Source organism: Thermobia domestica, chromosome 4 (assembly GCF_964235325.1).
Source record: "Thermobia domestica chromosome 4, izTheDome1.hap1.1, whole genome shotgun sequence".
In the NCBI taxonomy this organism is placed as follows: Eukaryota; Metazoa; Arthropoda; class Insecta; order Zygentoma; family Lepismatidae; genus Thermobia; species Thermobia domestica.
The window spans coordinates 92352339-92368677 of NC_137457.1; the positions used below are offsets into that span (position 1 = coordinate 92352339).

Consider the following 16339-nt stretch of genomic DNA (forward strand, 5'->3'; position numbering starts at 1 on the left):
CCACACGGTGTGTCTAAAAAGTCCCCTGACATGGATAACTCTGTTGTTATCAGAGTTACAACAAAATGTAAGAGGGGAAACCGCCTACAAATATAATGTTTTAATAGACAGTAACTTCATTCATTTATGTTGCGGGTCCGGGTAAATGGTAACGTTGCATTTTCATGTAACATTGGGCGCATATAGAGTGTACAGCCCAAATGTCTTGTCCGATTTGAAAAATTCTTTCACTTTAGATTGAAAACATCATATTTGGAGACCGTTTCCCCGCCTATATTTTGTTGTAACTCTGATAATAAGAGAGTTACCGTATGTCATGGGACTTTTGAGACACTCTGTATAGTAGCTGAAACACTAAAAAAATAATAGCCAATAAGTTTTACTATGGAATGAACAGGACAGCTTACTAAAAATTGTAACACTAAACAACTAATAATAACTTTTGACTGTGGAATGAACACGACAGTTTTACTGAAAATGATAAACACTGCTGAACCACTAAACAACTAATAATTTTAAGAAGTTAAGATTCTTTGCAGTTCAGCTTATGAATCGCAGAGTTCCTGAATAACTTCGTTCACACACACTAAATTTAACATGTCTCTTTCCATATTCATTAGCAAAAATGTGTCCAAATGTCTTCACACAAACTAGCTCTGAGATTTGTTTACTCTAACTTTGAGAAGCACCTTCCACATGTCACTTGTGGGCATGGTAGAGACAACGCATGTTTGTATACAATGTATAAATTATTAAAGCAACTAGACTGACGGAAATTGGTACAAAATTTTTCCCACACATGAAAACATTTTTTATACAAGGTGTTTGCAGCATCATTATCACTCTTACCGTGAATCCCGTCCAAAGATGTTCCATCTTGCATAGCATGCTCAGATGCATAATCATCATCATCTTCTACGGATTCAGGGGCATCATTCTCTTCAGGATCATCAAAAACGAGAACGTTTTGTGACAGTGAAATACACGACAGAGAACTGCTGGAGCTCTTTGTATATTTTCTCCAGTTTTATATTTAGCTTTTTTTCGGAAGAACTCTCAAAGCTCTTGCAGATACACCATTCTTCTTGATTTCTGAAAAGTGCTTAGGTTTCAGTATTTGGAGTTCTTTCGGCTGCTGAAATCTATCACTGACACATGTAACAGCTGTATTCAGAATTTTCGTTGAAGTTTTTTTATTCTCAATAAATCATTTTCACTTATATATAAGTTCTTTTCCAGTTGATCTGCTCTCCTGGCATTTTCTTCTTCTTTAAGATTCTTCTGTGCAAAAAGTATTTTTCCATTGGTATCTCTACAATAGATTGCGCAAGCTGTTGATTTATTTTCACACAAGATATTTTTGTGTTTTCGTAAAGCATTAAACATGCATTTTTTGCCTCTATTTTCTTCTGAAGCTGCTGCTGCAAATTGTCTAGAAGTCTCCAGGTGGTAAGATAGTCCAATCCGTGAGACTGCAGGTATTTTGAAACAGGCTCCGTTTCCGTAAATAAGTCCTGAAACATGGAAGTCCTCATTACAGTGTTAAATTCTGTCCATTTATTCAGAAAAGTTTAGCTTAAAATTTTCATTTCGCATTAAAACACCTGTTCTGTATATCACACTGAGGAACAATAAAAATGAAAGAAATATTGATGATAGACAGTCGTCCTCGTCTTGGCTTCATGTTTCGCAGCGGAACTCATTAGTGTCCACTACTGCATTCAGTGCCTTGTTTCTGCTCCATCATCGTGTTATACCAACTTGTTGAACTTTTCGTAGTCTGTCATCTCCCTCGTGGCTTGCATCAATCATTTTCTTACAAACATCCTTTCTTTTGTAGTATTCAGACAGAACATGGCACTGGTTTCAAATAAATTTGCAGCTTCAAGGACCTACTCAGTCGAATCTGTCATAACGAAATTAAGAGCATAAGCCATGCATTGTGTGTAAATGATTTCAGGATTATCCTTCTCCAGTAATGCTTTAACTCCTTAATAGCATCCACTGAAGTTAGCACCTCCATCAAAAAAGCAACTTACAATATCATCACAAGCATCAAAACATTTTTGTCACAGAGTACTCTTTTGATTTCATTATAAGTTACTTGTCTTGTAGTGTCACTGTTTACCACTGGCGTCTCTGGCATATACAATTTGGGGAGCGCATCAAAGAAAGTTATTTAAATGGTACTATCTAGCCCAATCTGTTTATTCTTTAATTCCATTTGTTATATTTCTGCTTACCTTCACGGACCCCGTGAGGCATATCAAGAACTCTATTACACAGCCTGAATATTATATGACAAATAAATATAATAATTATTATTTATATGTTTTTCTGTCGTTAGTAAATAAATTAAATTAGAACAAAATATTGAATATGTTGTACTTCAAAATATTGGGTTGACGCGTCCCCCTCGTCACCCCGCCAGAGACGCCCAAGCTGTTTACGACAACTACTAACAGCCGCTCGAACACTTGACCGTTTATAACGCAGGGAATTACTATAGCCAGCTGATTAAGCCCTGAAACATTTTGGATAGAATCAACCATTATGTTGGAAATGTCCGCTTTCTTGGTGTCTTCCACTGTTTTTTCCTGTTATTTTGTAAACTTTTTGATAGAAAATAAATTTTTAAAAATGCGCTGTTTTCCCATTTTTGAATTATCAAATATAGACCTACAAGGTGTATTAACATCCATAAAGAACCAATCAGCCTGTGGTTAAATATGAACCCAGCTACAAACCAGGCACCAGTCTTCAACCTTGAAAGGGCCGCAACTACCCAACATTATGAAAAAAGGTCCCAGGTCCCAACAGCTCAACATGATGAAAAACATACCTAGGACCGCAACTGCTCAATGAAATGAAAGAAAGGCCAAAATTGCCCAATATGATGACATAGCCCAATCAAACTTTATTGGTGACTTTTCCCTTACTTCTAAAATTCCATTTCTGCTCCTGGATCAAAGTATAAAAATACATATTAGTATGAAAAATATTTTGTGGAAAACATTAGTTTAATTTTGCTGCAAGAAGACATGTGGATCTGTATACAGGGTTACTTAAAATTATTGGGACAGAACAATAATAACGACATGTCAATTGCATTGATTTGGAGTGTGGTCACCATGGAAGGCATCTTGAATTCCGCGATATTGCATATCACACAATATTGTTTTAAATGCAAAAGGTTATGATTTTACACTTCAACTTAGACTTGAATATTCCCACAAATGAGAATGTGAATTCATTTTTGACACTTCGTCTGTTCGAGACAGGGTGTGCTATGTTTTACATATGTATCAAATAGGGAAAGTATTATGACAGGGCTGTAAAGAGACGCATAGACGGAGTAAAAGCAAATGTTACAATTTGGCATTGGTGTATAAACTGCGTTAAATGATTTAGTGCACATCATGGCAGCCATCTTGAATTCCGAATATTGTATACCACACAATATTTTTAAATAGAAAGAGGTATATGTTGAGTTTTGATTTAGAGTTTAACGTCCCGTTCAACAACGATGGTATATGAAAAGAGGTATGTGTGTCACATAAATTGATGCTAGAATCTTCGTACAAACTACATTCATCGTCCGTTTCAAAAGCATCGGAGTCCACATTATTTATTATTTCCATAATTTCTCCGGATGAAAATACGCCACTATCATAAGAACCACGACTTGTCGCGGTGGTATTCATTAGGGATGGCCTTTTTAAAAAAAATGTTTCTCGTTTTTCGGAAAGTTTTTCGTCTTTCATTTTTCAAAAAAAAAAATTGTTTGCCGTTTTTTCGAAAGATTTTTCGTTTTTCGAAAAAAATCGTTTTTCGAAAAATTCGTTTTCCCTTTTTTGATGATTTTTCGTTTCTCGAAAAGTTTTCGGAATTCGTAGAATGATAATGTGGGAGGAAATGGTACTATCCCGGGAAAATACACGGACACGATGTTGTCTGCCACGAACTTACTTGGTCTGGGATCAAATGCACAAGAGGTGAGCGTTCTAACACTGAACTACCGTGCTCCTTGGATTTGGATCTAATGAAAGGTTGAGTTGATTTTGAGTTTAACGTCCCGTTCAGCAGGAGGCTATATGAGACGTGGACCTACTGATTAACGTGGAATCCGAACCACATGAGCTCCCGCCGGGAATCGAACCCGGGTCTTACACGCCAAAGGCGCTTACGCTAACCGCTAAGCCACGGAGGAGCTCGATCTAATGAAAGGATAGTGTGTAGTGCCTATTATAGACGAAACTCATCCAATCACGACCAAAATTAGTATGGTTATGGACTGCAATGTATTTAGTACACATGTTAAATATTATGGTGTTTGGGACTTTGGTTCCAGAGTTATTGCTAATCATATTTGTGTTTTAAATTAGTGATATCAAGAGATTTCACTAAGTCGCATTTGATTAAACTCAAATGATCTTGACGAAAGTTGGTAGGATCGTAAATATTGACAAGCATGGAAGCTCATATAAAATATGATGTACAGACTTTTTGTTCCTGAGTTATTAGCTATCAATGTTTGGTTTGGAATCAGTGAAATCAAGAAATTTCATTAAAGTGCGAAATATGGAACTCATTCAATTTTTACCAAACTTGGTAAGGTGGTAGATCTTGACGAAATTAGTAACTATAAAGGTAACCAAGAAAGATCTATCGCTTTTTGACCCAACACCTTCAAACATCGATATTTAACCTAAGACATACCTGGAAGATCAAAAATAGTCTCCTTCTGCCAATGTTTTGGAAGGCCATGTATTCCATCGCGGTAGAACTTGGTGGGCCGTGAATCGAAGAAGGTATCAATTGCATTTTGCACCTCTACTAGGGATTTCAACTGGTGTCCTCTAAGCTGATTGTCCAAGGAATGGAACAGGTGGTAATCGGACGGTGCAATGTCCGGGGAATATGGCGGATGCAACAGTGTTTTCCATCCAAAGTGTAGAATGTTGTCCCGGGTTATACTAGCCACGTGGGGCTTAGCGTTGTCCTGTAAGAGGAGGACCCCTTTGCGATTCAGAAGTGCTGGCTCCAGTCTTAAGTTTTTTTTTTGAACACGGCTCAACTGCTGACAGTACACAGTTGCATTGATGCTCTGACTAGCCTGTAGCAGTATTTTTTGTTTCAAAATACTGTTCAGAAAATTTGGACTTGAACTTAGTTAAATGAATAAATTTCATTAAAACGCGTTAATCTCATCCGATATTGGCCAAAGTTGATTTGGTCATAGACTTTAACAAGTCTGGTATGCGTGCGAGCTCAGCATGAAATATTGTGATCCACAGACCCTTGGTTCTCGGTTCTTGAGGGATATAAATTAGAGATAATAATTCACAAAGGTAAACAATGTAAAATTTATATTTTTCAGAATATTAAAAATAATTATTTACTAGTGATTATTAAAGTGTTATCGACAATATGGCATTACTGCTGAATCGCCGGACCAATTTGAAAATCGAAAAAATGGACCAAATTTACTGCATTCGGATATATTTGGTTGGATAACATTAAGTTACGTTAGATTATGTTATTAGCTGCGCAGTTTTACTATACGGATCCATAGTATAAGCAGGAGTAGCAGTAGTAGTAGGAGTAGGAGTAGGAGTAGGGGTAGTGGTAGTAGCAGGAACGGATTAGAAGCCCACAGGGGTTTGTTGGTTTCTGTTCTCGACATGAAATGGGCAAATTAAAGATTTGCTCAAATTTATCTATACATTTTACAATCTATGGATCCGTATAATAAAACAAGTGTACCTCTCCGCGAAATAGTCCATCCGTCTCCACATACAGTGCCGCTTACAACATCAAAAACAAATAGCAAATACAATCGCTATCTGAGCTTTTACTATTCTTCCTACCTGACTTTCAATCACTCTTCCTCATAAACTTAAATAAATTCTCCAATTGACCCGGTAAATTTCCTAAAATTAGTCCAGCGATACAGCAATTAGCCTGACATTATATTTTATAATGTAAAAAAAGACTAACAAATTACCAAATAGAAGGATCCTGTATAAACTGATCGTGATAGTGTCAGGGAACTCTGTAATAAATAGACTTTTAACAATTGATTTTAACAAAATGTGAAACATGAAGTGATTATATGTACTGATACTAAAGACATCTCACTAAGATCCCCCATTCATTTCTCTTATTTTCTACAACTAATTAAGTCAGTATCAAAAACAATTTGATTGCTTTCAAAAATAGGCAACTTAATACTAACAAAATACTATTGAATGGTTTATTTGTTCTAAAGATGTTTTATATAAGGTAAGACAAAGAACTAAGTATCTGACTATAATAATCTCATCAAACGAGAATTCAAATTTTAAATATGTGGGTCTTCGTTTTCGTATTAGTTTTTACTGCTACTAACTTCAGTAGAAGAATACTACTAAGATGAAATATTTTTTATTTGGTTGTTTGTTGAAGTTCAGCGTCCCTTTTCAGAATCGAGCAAGACTATACAAGACGTGGACCTACATTATAAAGTGGAATCCGAACCACCATAACACGTTCAATGTTTTCCCACTCGGGACTCTGTGCATCAAAGGAATACGCTCTAGCCACTAGACCAGTTGCAGGGCTTGAAATCGTTTCTTGGAATTATGAAATTATATATTGAAAAGAAAAGTTTTACGCTTCCTAGTACTTCTCTCGTTCTATGAGAAAAAAAAAGATTGTAACCAGAGATATAGTAAGTATTTATCACCTTCGGTTGCATTAAACTTAGAGATGGAAACTACTATTGTGGCACAGAATCCATATCAAAAACTGCTTCCGGCTATCGCCTTTTCTTTACTATGAAATCGGAAATGGTAGTTTCTCACTATTTCCGGTTTACATAGAGGGGTAGCGATCGATATGACAATAATCGAATCCTGGATTCATATATATAAACATATCTTATTATCTCTTATTAGTTTTGCTCTATGGTGATCACTATTGAAATTAGAAGTGGTAGTAAATTTCTACCACAGGATAAAACTTGGAGATAGTCTATTGCGAAGGTACTGAATTCATGCTTCTCGCTATTACCATGCTTGCTCTATTGTGATCAATACTGAAACCGCAAGTTGTGATCAGAGGCGGATCCAGGACGGACTTCTGGGGTTGTAATACTGCTACTTAGACCTATTTTTACGAGTTCCAACTCTGGGATGGGTTTTATTTATATATAAAATAGGAGTGTTCTCTTCTGGGGGGCGATCGACCCCTGGATCCCCCCTAATTGTGATACATTTTTCCTACTTCCTGTTTTTGTGGAGAAACAAATGAGTTTCGTTTCGCAGTGTAAAACTGCGGCAGACTTGCAATCCATGCGAATTGAATATTAAAAACTTCAGTACAAGTAGCACAACTAAAACTCTTGGTTGGAATAGATTATTAAGATCAAAAATAGAATCTGTTCCTCGGATGCTGAATCCATATCAAAAAGCCATTATTAGCTATAACTTATCGTTTTTGTTCTATGGCGATAAAGATTGAAAGCAGGAATGGCTAATTTGAACCACTTCCGGCTTGAATAGAGGGTTAAGGGAGGAGACGGAATCTATTTTTAAGATGCTGAATCGATTTCAGAAAACTTCTCGATATCTTTTATAGTTTTTGTTCGATGAATATAAGTATTGGAACCGAAAGTAGTAGTAAATATCAAGCATTTCCGGTTTTAGAAGAGTGGTGCAGGTTATGAAGATATGTTCTCTTAAAACCCTGAATTGATTCCAGAAAATTGCTTGTCGCTATCTATTACAATTTTGTTTTATCGCGACAAGTGTTAACACAGGAAATGGTTAATTTGAACATTTTCGGTTCAAATAAAGTGTTAACGAAGAAGTTGGAATCTATTCTTGGGATGCTGGATTATTTTTTTTAATGCATCTCGATATCTCTGACCGATTTTGCTCTATAGAAATTAGTATTACCTATAAAATCAAAAATAACCTTTAACCATTTCTGCCTATGTGGAGTGTTGTGGTTTGTAATTGTATTTCCTCTCGAGAACCTGAATCGACTGTAGATGAAACACTTGTCGCTATCTATTACCAATTTTGTTCCGTGGCGATTAATGTTGAAACTTGTAATCGTTAATTTGAACCACTTCTGGTGTGAATAGAGATCAAGGGAGAAAGTAGAGCCTATTCTTAGAACGCTTAGTCGATCGCGAAAAAACGCATCACTATTTCTTCAATCTTTTGCTTTATAAAAATCCGTATTGAATCCCTATTGAATATACTAGTAAATTCAGCCACTTTCAATTTCGATAGTATTGTGCGTTGAGATGATATATAGTTTATATACTCTTGAGACGCTGTATACATTCGTTTTTTTTAAAAAAAAAAACACTTGTGGCTATCTATTACTATTTTTGTTCTATATCGATCAATGTTAAACGGAAAATGATTATTTTAAACAACTTCCGATCTGAATGGAGGATTAATGGAAAATATACAGCTATTTCTAGGTAGTTGAATCGATTGCCAAAATCTACAACTCGATATCTCGTAATTCAGTATTCAAACCGGAAATAATAGTAAATATAAACAATTTCTGGTTTTGATTGAATGTTGTGGATAGTTGTATGCTGTTTTAAGACGCTAAATTGATTGCAACAAATCGCTTCTCGCTTTCTATTAGTCTTTTCGTTCTATAGCGATACAAATTGAAACCAAAAATGGTATTAGAACCACTTACGGTTTTAAATGGAGGGTTTTAAATCGACCGCAAGAAACGACTTCTCAATATTTGTTACTGTTTTGCTCTGACACCTCTCGACAGATAGACGGACAAAGCCATTCTCAAGACTTCCGACACTTATGCATAGCTTAAGCTGCAAGTGTAATAAGGGCGAACATTGAATATATTCTTGGGACACTGAATTGGTTCTGGAAAACCGCGTCTATCTATATGTTACCGTTTGTGTTCTGTGTTGATCAACAATGTAGCAGAAAGCGATACATCTCTACCACTTCTGGATTATTAAATAAAAATCAAATGCATTAGATGAATCTATTCGTGCTGCAAACCTGCATGTATGCTTCTCGCTATTTCTTGCCGCTCTTGCTCTGATACCAGCTGACAGACGAACGGATGGATAGGCAGACAGATGAACATAGCCCTTCTATAACACTTCCTATACGTATGCATAGTATACTATAGTTTGAAAGTACTAACAAATGAAATAAACTCAGTTTGTTTTACAAAAATTATCCGTTTTCCGTTTCTCGGTAGTTTTCGTTTTCCGGTTTTCGGAAAAATTTCGGTTTTCGTTTTTTCGAAAAAGTTCGTTTTTCGTTTCTCGAAAAAAGTTTCGTATTTTCGAAAAAAAATTCGTTTTTGAAAAATTCATTTTTCGAAAACGTATTTTTCGAAAAAAATTGGCCATCCCTAGTATTCATAGCCGAAAGCTCAACTAAAAAGAGGAAGTGAATGCTAAGCAAGCTACAAGAAGGATGTTGAAACAACGCTTCCACTTTCTAATAGAAAAAGGTAAACAAATGTAGCTACAGGTTTTTGCCTTTTGAGTACACATATCTTTTTGGGAATATATACTTGACACAGCATGCCATAAAAGGCATTTAAAAATGCATGCATGCATTTAAAAATGTACGCCTGACGTGACCTGTACACATGAAGGTGAAAAATATTCGTGAAAATTAAACAGTAGAGACTAGTTCTATTCTTCTGTTTCCTAACAGTCAACTTCGTGTTCAGCTGCAGGAACTGACCTTGATACCTACTACTTGACTCAACGCCTTGTAACAAGAGGGCAACTATAGTTACCCATAGGTCTCTTGCAGCTACACAGCGAGCTGTGTGTGTTCTGTCTCTCTCTCTCTCTGCCCCTGGTTTTGTTCGCGAAAATATGGTTTACTTTTCATGCTTTGGGGGAAGGGGTAAGACACCCTTGCACACCTTTGAACATAAAATGATCGAAAGACGACCTATGTTAATGTAGAGTTCATAGTTTCAAACAGTGGCGTATACTGGTTTGAAGCATGGGCTACCACTGACCTTGCATATTATTATTAATAAAAATCTTAATAACAATAAAAGTAATATAATAATAATAATAATAATAATAATCTCAATATGCATAACAATGAACAAAAAGTGATTGATGTGTTATTTTTTTAATGGGTGCCCATGCTTCACTACTTATAAGATATGCCTAAATCACAAAGTGTCGTAATCTGTTTATATGTAATTTTTAACAGATCCAACACTCCTCTGGTTCCCAAACTGAGGAGGCTACCCCTGAGGCGCATGAAAGAAAATCAGACGGCACAGATTATTGAAATGCCATGAATTGCAAAATTATTTTTACACTCTAAAGGCGTCAGATTTTTCTTCCAACCACGATTAGCTAATTCTTGTATTAAACAAACTTCCAATTAAATATTGAATCTTTGTTTTACTGATTCCATGGGGCAGAGACATTCACATTACGCAAAAGCGATGAAAACATTGCAGACTTTCGAAACATGGGCATGGAGAAAAAAGGAGAGAATTAGCCGTGTTGAACGTAAACGAATGAAGTGTTAGAAATATTAGCATAAATTAAACATAATTTTCTTACAAGGCTGTCTATATTCTTTGTTATAAATTAACGAGAAATGTTACAGTTTCCGAAGTATATCACTTCCTTCTTCAGACTACTATTCCTGAATTTGTTATCTATGATTTCAGTTGGAATAGTAGTCTGAAGAAGGAAGTGATATACTTCGGAAACTGTAACATTTCTCGTTAATTTATAATAAAGAATATAGACAGCCTTGTAAGAAAATTATGTTTAAGATGGACACAAGGCTTTTTTATAAAAATAAAAATTAGCAGTAGGAGCAAAAAAGAAGAATGTTAGTCATTGTTAAGAGGGGGAAAGGGAACTGTTTAGGATATTTTGTCTGACGAGGAACTGTATTACGAGGGACGTGCTAGAGAGTATTGTGGAAGGAAAAAGAGGGAGGGAGCGAAGCAGACTAGTTGAAGGAAGGTATTGAAACAGAAAATTTCCACGTCAAGACGAAGAGACTAGCTGAGGACCACCGAACGTCGAACCTTGTCTGTTGAAGCAAATAACCTGCCAATAATAACAGAATAGCTATTATGATGATGATATGTTTAGCAATATTGACCAAAAAAAGCGGGAAAGAAAATTAAAATAATAATTATTATAATCAAACCTTTTAATATTTTAGAACAATTTGAGGGAAAACTGAAAACGACTCAACTGTCTATTTCTTTTGTGTAGACAATTTATATAAATACTGTTGACCTGTATTAGAAATACAAAATAAGGGCATTGAACTCCAAGTTATTTGAAGTCTCACTTGTGAATATGGACTACTAGCATCAAGTATTTACTTTGTTGGGTTAAACTAAAATAAAATAATATATATATATACATATATATATATATATATGTATATTTCGTTAGTCAATCGCGTTTTTACTATTAGTAAAGCGCTCTCTAATATCGGTCATCTTCGATTATTTTATGTTTCCCTCTCTTCCTCCTCCCCAAGTTGCCGGGCTGAATTTGGATTTAAACGGCATCACAAGTGTCACTGTTCGTGTCAGACACCACGAAAACTATGGATTCGGCACTAATATTTGGTCATTTTTAATCATTATTATGCATCTCCCTCTTCCCCAAATTACGAAGCTGAATTTGGTCCTAAATGGTATAGGAAGTCTCAGTATTCAACTCAGCGACCTCGAAAACTTGATTCGACACTAATATTCGCCATTTTCGATCATTTTTATATATGTCCCCTCCCCTCCGCCAAGCTACAGAGCTGAATTTTTATTTAAACAGCACCAGAAGTATCATTGTTTACCTTAGCGGTCCCCAAAACTATAGATTCCATTTCAATGTCGGTCATTTTCCATCATTTTTAAATATCTTTCCTCTCCCTCTCCCCTAAACTTCAAGATCAAAGTGATATGACAGAAACCATCTGATTCCCGATCCTCATCTATCTTAAAATAAGATCGAGTTCGGTCAGGTGGTTCAAGAGTTATTAAGTTTATATATATATATATATATATATATATATATATATATATATATATATATATATATATATATATATATATATATATATATATATAGCGTGTTTCAGATAAAACGTCCAGTGCTTATAAATCCAAAATGGCTGAGAATAAAAAGATGAAACAAAAACTGCGATAGGAAAATGTCACAGGGCGCATCACATGGTGTTGTTGCGGTGACCCACAGGGCCCTCATTCAAGGGGGCCCAGGGTCCAACTTCAAATTTTCAAATAGGAACATGTATTGAATTATACCTGATTCAATAGTACTTGGAAAACGAAACAACTTTTGTAGGAAACAATTTTCGATTTGGGCCACCGTTTTTAAATGGCCGCAAAAGTGAGTCCTATATCAGATAAAACGTCCAGTGTTTATACGCCTAAATCAGAAACGGCTGAGAATAGAGAGATGAAACAAAAACTGAGATAGAAGCGATGATAAAGCATATCAAGTGGTGTTGTTTTGGTGATCCTCAGGAAACTCCGTGAAGAGGGCCCAGGTGTCAACTTCAAACTGATACAGGACTTTTTGCGGCCATTTTGAAAACGGTGCCCCAAATCGAAAATTGTTCCCTACAAAAGTTGTTTCGTATTTCAAGGACTATTGAATGAGGTATGATTCAATACATGTTCCTATTTGAAAATTTGAAGTTGGCCCCTGGGCCCCCTTGAAGGAGGGCCCTGTGGGTCACCACAACAACACCATGTGATGCGGCCTATGACATTTTTCTATCTCAGTTTTTGTTTCATCTTTTTATTCTAAACCGTTTCGGATTTATAAGCACTGCCCGTTTTATCTGAAACACCCTGTATATATATATATATGTCCCCTTTCGCTCTTCTCCCCTAGGTTCTACCATCAAAGTGAACTGACATATAACATTCCAGGTTTGAACCTCATCTATGTTAAATATTTGATCGAGATTACTCGTTTGGTTGAAGTTATTAAGTTTTATTTATTATTATAAAACTCCCCCTTCTCCCTTCTCCTAAGCTTACCGTCAAAGTGAAATGACGAAAACACTCCCAGGCTCAAACTCCATCTACAAACTACATCTATGTTGAAAATTTGATCGAGATCGGTTGGGTGGTTCAAGAGATTAGGAGTCACGAAAATAATCACTTTCAATTTTATAACATAGATTTATTGTCGTAGGATAATGTTATATCGCTCAATCTTCGATGTGTCGTATACCTAAAGTTATATTGATAAACAATTATTCAACGTATAAGCATCCGCCCATGAAATCAAACTTGCGGTCACATGTATTAAGTTTTTTCAATGTCATGAAAATGTTATTTCGATATTAATTTTATGAGCACACATTAAAAATTCCCAACGGATGCTTGAGTCTGGGAGCCAAGGCCATACCCATGTAGTCGACACCTATGGTGTACGGTATTACCAATGTTCAATACTACATTTCACTTTAGTTTTGGAAGAAAAACACCACTAATATGTTTTGAAACGAAACGAAATATCTAGTTTAACGTCCCACGATTATGCATCGGGGCTAAGGGAGACGGTATTCATGAGAAATGAATGAAATAGTAGATTGAAGAAAGTAGGAGGGAACATTAACAACACCGAGAAATAGAGACCTGTTACGGGCCGAAGTTTTCGGCCCGAGCCCAATCCAGCCCGAATGTACGTACGCCCGGCCCGGGCCAGATAAGTTTCATTTTGTAACATTTTTCACGGGCACACTTCTTCAACGTTTGCCTTTATTCTAATTATCGTTTATCGAATGTCAATAATTATTAAAGAATTGCAATTAATCGGCCCCAGGCTGGCCCGACCTGAAAAGAAATCAGTGTCGGACCGCCAAGCCCGGCCCGACCCAAAGAAATAATAGAATCTGCCCATGCAGGTCTCTACCGAGAAAACCCACGCACACGGTGTTTGCCCACTAAAAAGTTTCCATGGCGCATGCTAGAATCCAACCAGGGACCCGTATAACCGCATCTGACTGCTCTACCACCGAACCTGTACTTGTGCAAGACCCTTGCGCAAGATTCCTGGTCTTGGCCTTGGTCTTGGTCTTGCAGGTGTGGTCTTGGTCTTGGTCTTGCATCGGGATTCCTGGTCTTGGTCTTGGTCTTGCATGCAAGACTCTTGCAAAAACTGCAAGACCAAGACTCTTGCGCTCATCACTAATTTTGTTTGATCTTTTGTTTTGAGACCGTTAATCTTTTCCACCGTAAATGAAATTCCATCATACATTTGTGCAGTTAACTTCTTGTGGATTGCGTTCGTAAAATGTTAATTTTTACCAATGTCACTTCCCTCAAGAGTCGCCTCTGTTACTGACGATGGTTGTCATTCCGTACCAGTATACACAACAATTCTGCAGACATCATTATAATTGTTACCTTTATTATCGCTATCTAAATCTCAAATTTTTGCGTTGTGTTAACAAACGATTCTCGGAATCTTTTGTTGCGGAGACCTTCCGACCCGGGCCCTTTTGATGAGGGGCGTTTTGATTCGGGCCTTCTGTCTCGGGCCCGTTTGTTGAGGAAATATTTCGATCCGGGCCCTTTTGACGCGGGCCCGTTTAACTCCGGCTTTATTTGACCCGGGTCCGTTTCACGCAGGGCCTTTTGACTCGGGTCCCTTTGTCGTGGAACACTTTTGACTTGGGTTCTTTTTATGAGGGGCGTTTTGATTCGGCCCCTTCTGACTCCAGCCCTTTAAACCAGCATCCTTTTGACGCACGGCAGTTTGACTCGGGCACTTTAGTAGATGGAGCCCTTTGGACTCGGCTCCTTTTTATGAGGGGTGTTATGATTCGGGCCCTTTTGTTGTGGAGACATTTTGAACAGGTCCCTTTTGATGTGGGGCCGATTTCACTCGGGCCCTTTTGTAGCGGGCCCATTTCGACCCATGCGCGTTTAATGCAGGTCCTTTTGACTCGGTTCCTTTTGTCGTGAGAGTCTTTTGGCTATGGCCCTTTTGATGAGGGGCGTTTTGATTCGGGCCTTCTGGCTCGGGCCCTTTTGTTGAGGAGACCTTTTGACCCGGGCTCTTTAGACACGGGGCCGTTTGACTCCGGCTTTATTTGACCCGGGTCCGTTTGACGCAGGGTCTTTTGACTCAGGTAACTTTGTCGTGGAACCATTTTGACCCGGGCTCTTTTTATGAGGTGCGTTTTGATTTGGCCTCTTTTGACTAGGGCCTTTTTAATCCGCGACCTTTTGATTTACGGCCGTTTGACTCGGGCCCTTTCGTAGCGGGGCCCCTTTTGATTCTGCTCCTTTTTATGAAAGGCGATTTGTTTCTTGCCCTTTTGACTCGGGACTTATGTTGTGGAGACCTTTTGACTCGGGTCCTTTTAATGTGGGGTTGTTTTCACTCGGACCCTTTTGTAGCAGAGCCCCTTTTGACCCGGGCTCATTTGCCGCAGGGCCCTTTGACTCGGATCCTTTTCTCGTGGGCTCCTTTTGACTATGGCTCTTTTTATGAGGGGCGCTTTGATTCGGCCACTATTGACTCGGTCCCTTTTGACGCAGGGTCGTTTGACTCTGGCTCCTTTGTAGCGGAGTCCCTTTTGACTCGGGCTTTTTTATGAGGGTCATTTTGTTTCGGAGCCTTTTGACTCGGGCCCTTTTGTTGCGGAGACCTTTCGACCCAGGTCCTTTTAATAAGACGCGTTTTGGTTCGGGCCCTTTTGACCCGAGCCTCTTTTAACGTAGGGCCTTTTGATTCGTGCCCTTTTGTTGCGGAGATCTTTTGACTGGGGCCCTTTTGACGTAGGCCGGTTAGACTCGCGTTCTTTTGTAGCCGGGCCCCTCTCGACCCGGGCCCATTTGACGCAGGGCCCTTTTGACTCGGGTCTTTCTCTCTTTGCCCTTTTGTTTGGCCCTTCTGACATGGAACCATATGTATAACGCAGAAGCTGAAATACCTGTGGCAGGGGGCCTGGGGGAGTATGAGTAAATCGATGATCGATCGATCCAGGGCGCAGTAAAATTAGTTACACCACTGTTCATATCTATTTCTTTCTATTCTCTCGACATCATGTCTGGAGATGAATGTTCTGACTAATAGGCTACAGTGTCGCTATCAATGATAAATATTGTGACTGTTAATATATATAGGGAATAAAACGAAAAATTCTATATCGGACTTCCCCTGCACCCGTTGGAGAAAATCCTGCGGGCGTTAGTGATTATCATGTTGCTTAGTTACTGTATTATATTGTTCTATACACGGAATAAATACTTATGTGTTTTATATAATAATGAGAACCTTATTTACATTTATTAC

At 37.7% G+C, this 16339-nt stretch overlaps 1 long non-coding RNA gene across 1 annotated transcript in view; it reads right to left on the reverse strand.

Annotated features, from left to right (window-relative positions):
• The window catches only part of LOC145683335 (uncharacterized), a 271619-nt gene that overhangs the window by 99498 nt on the left and 155782 nt on the right, over positions 1 to 16339 (reverse strand). The gene's annotated exons all lie outside the window — the stretch shown is intronic.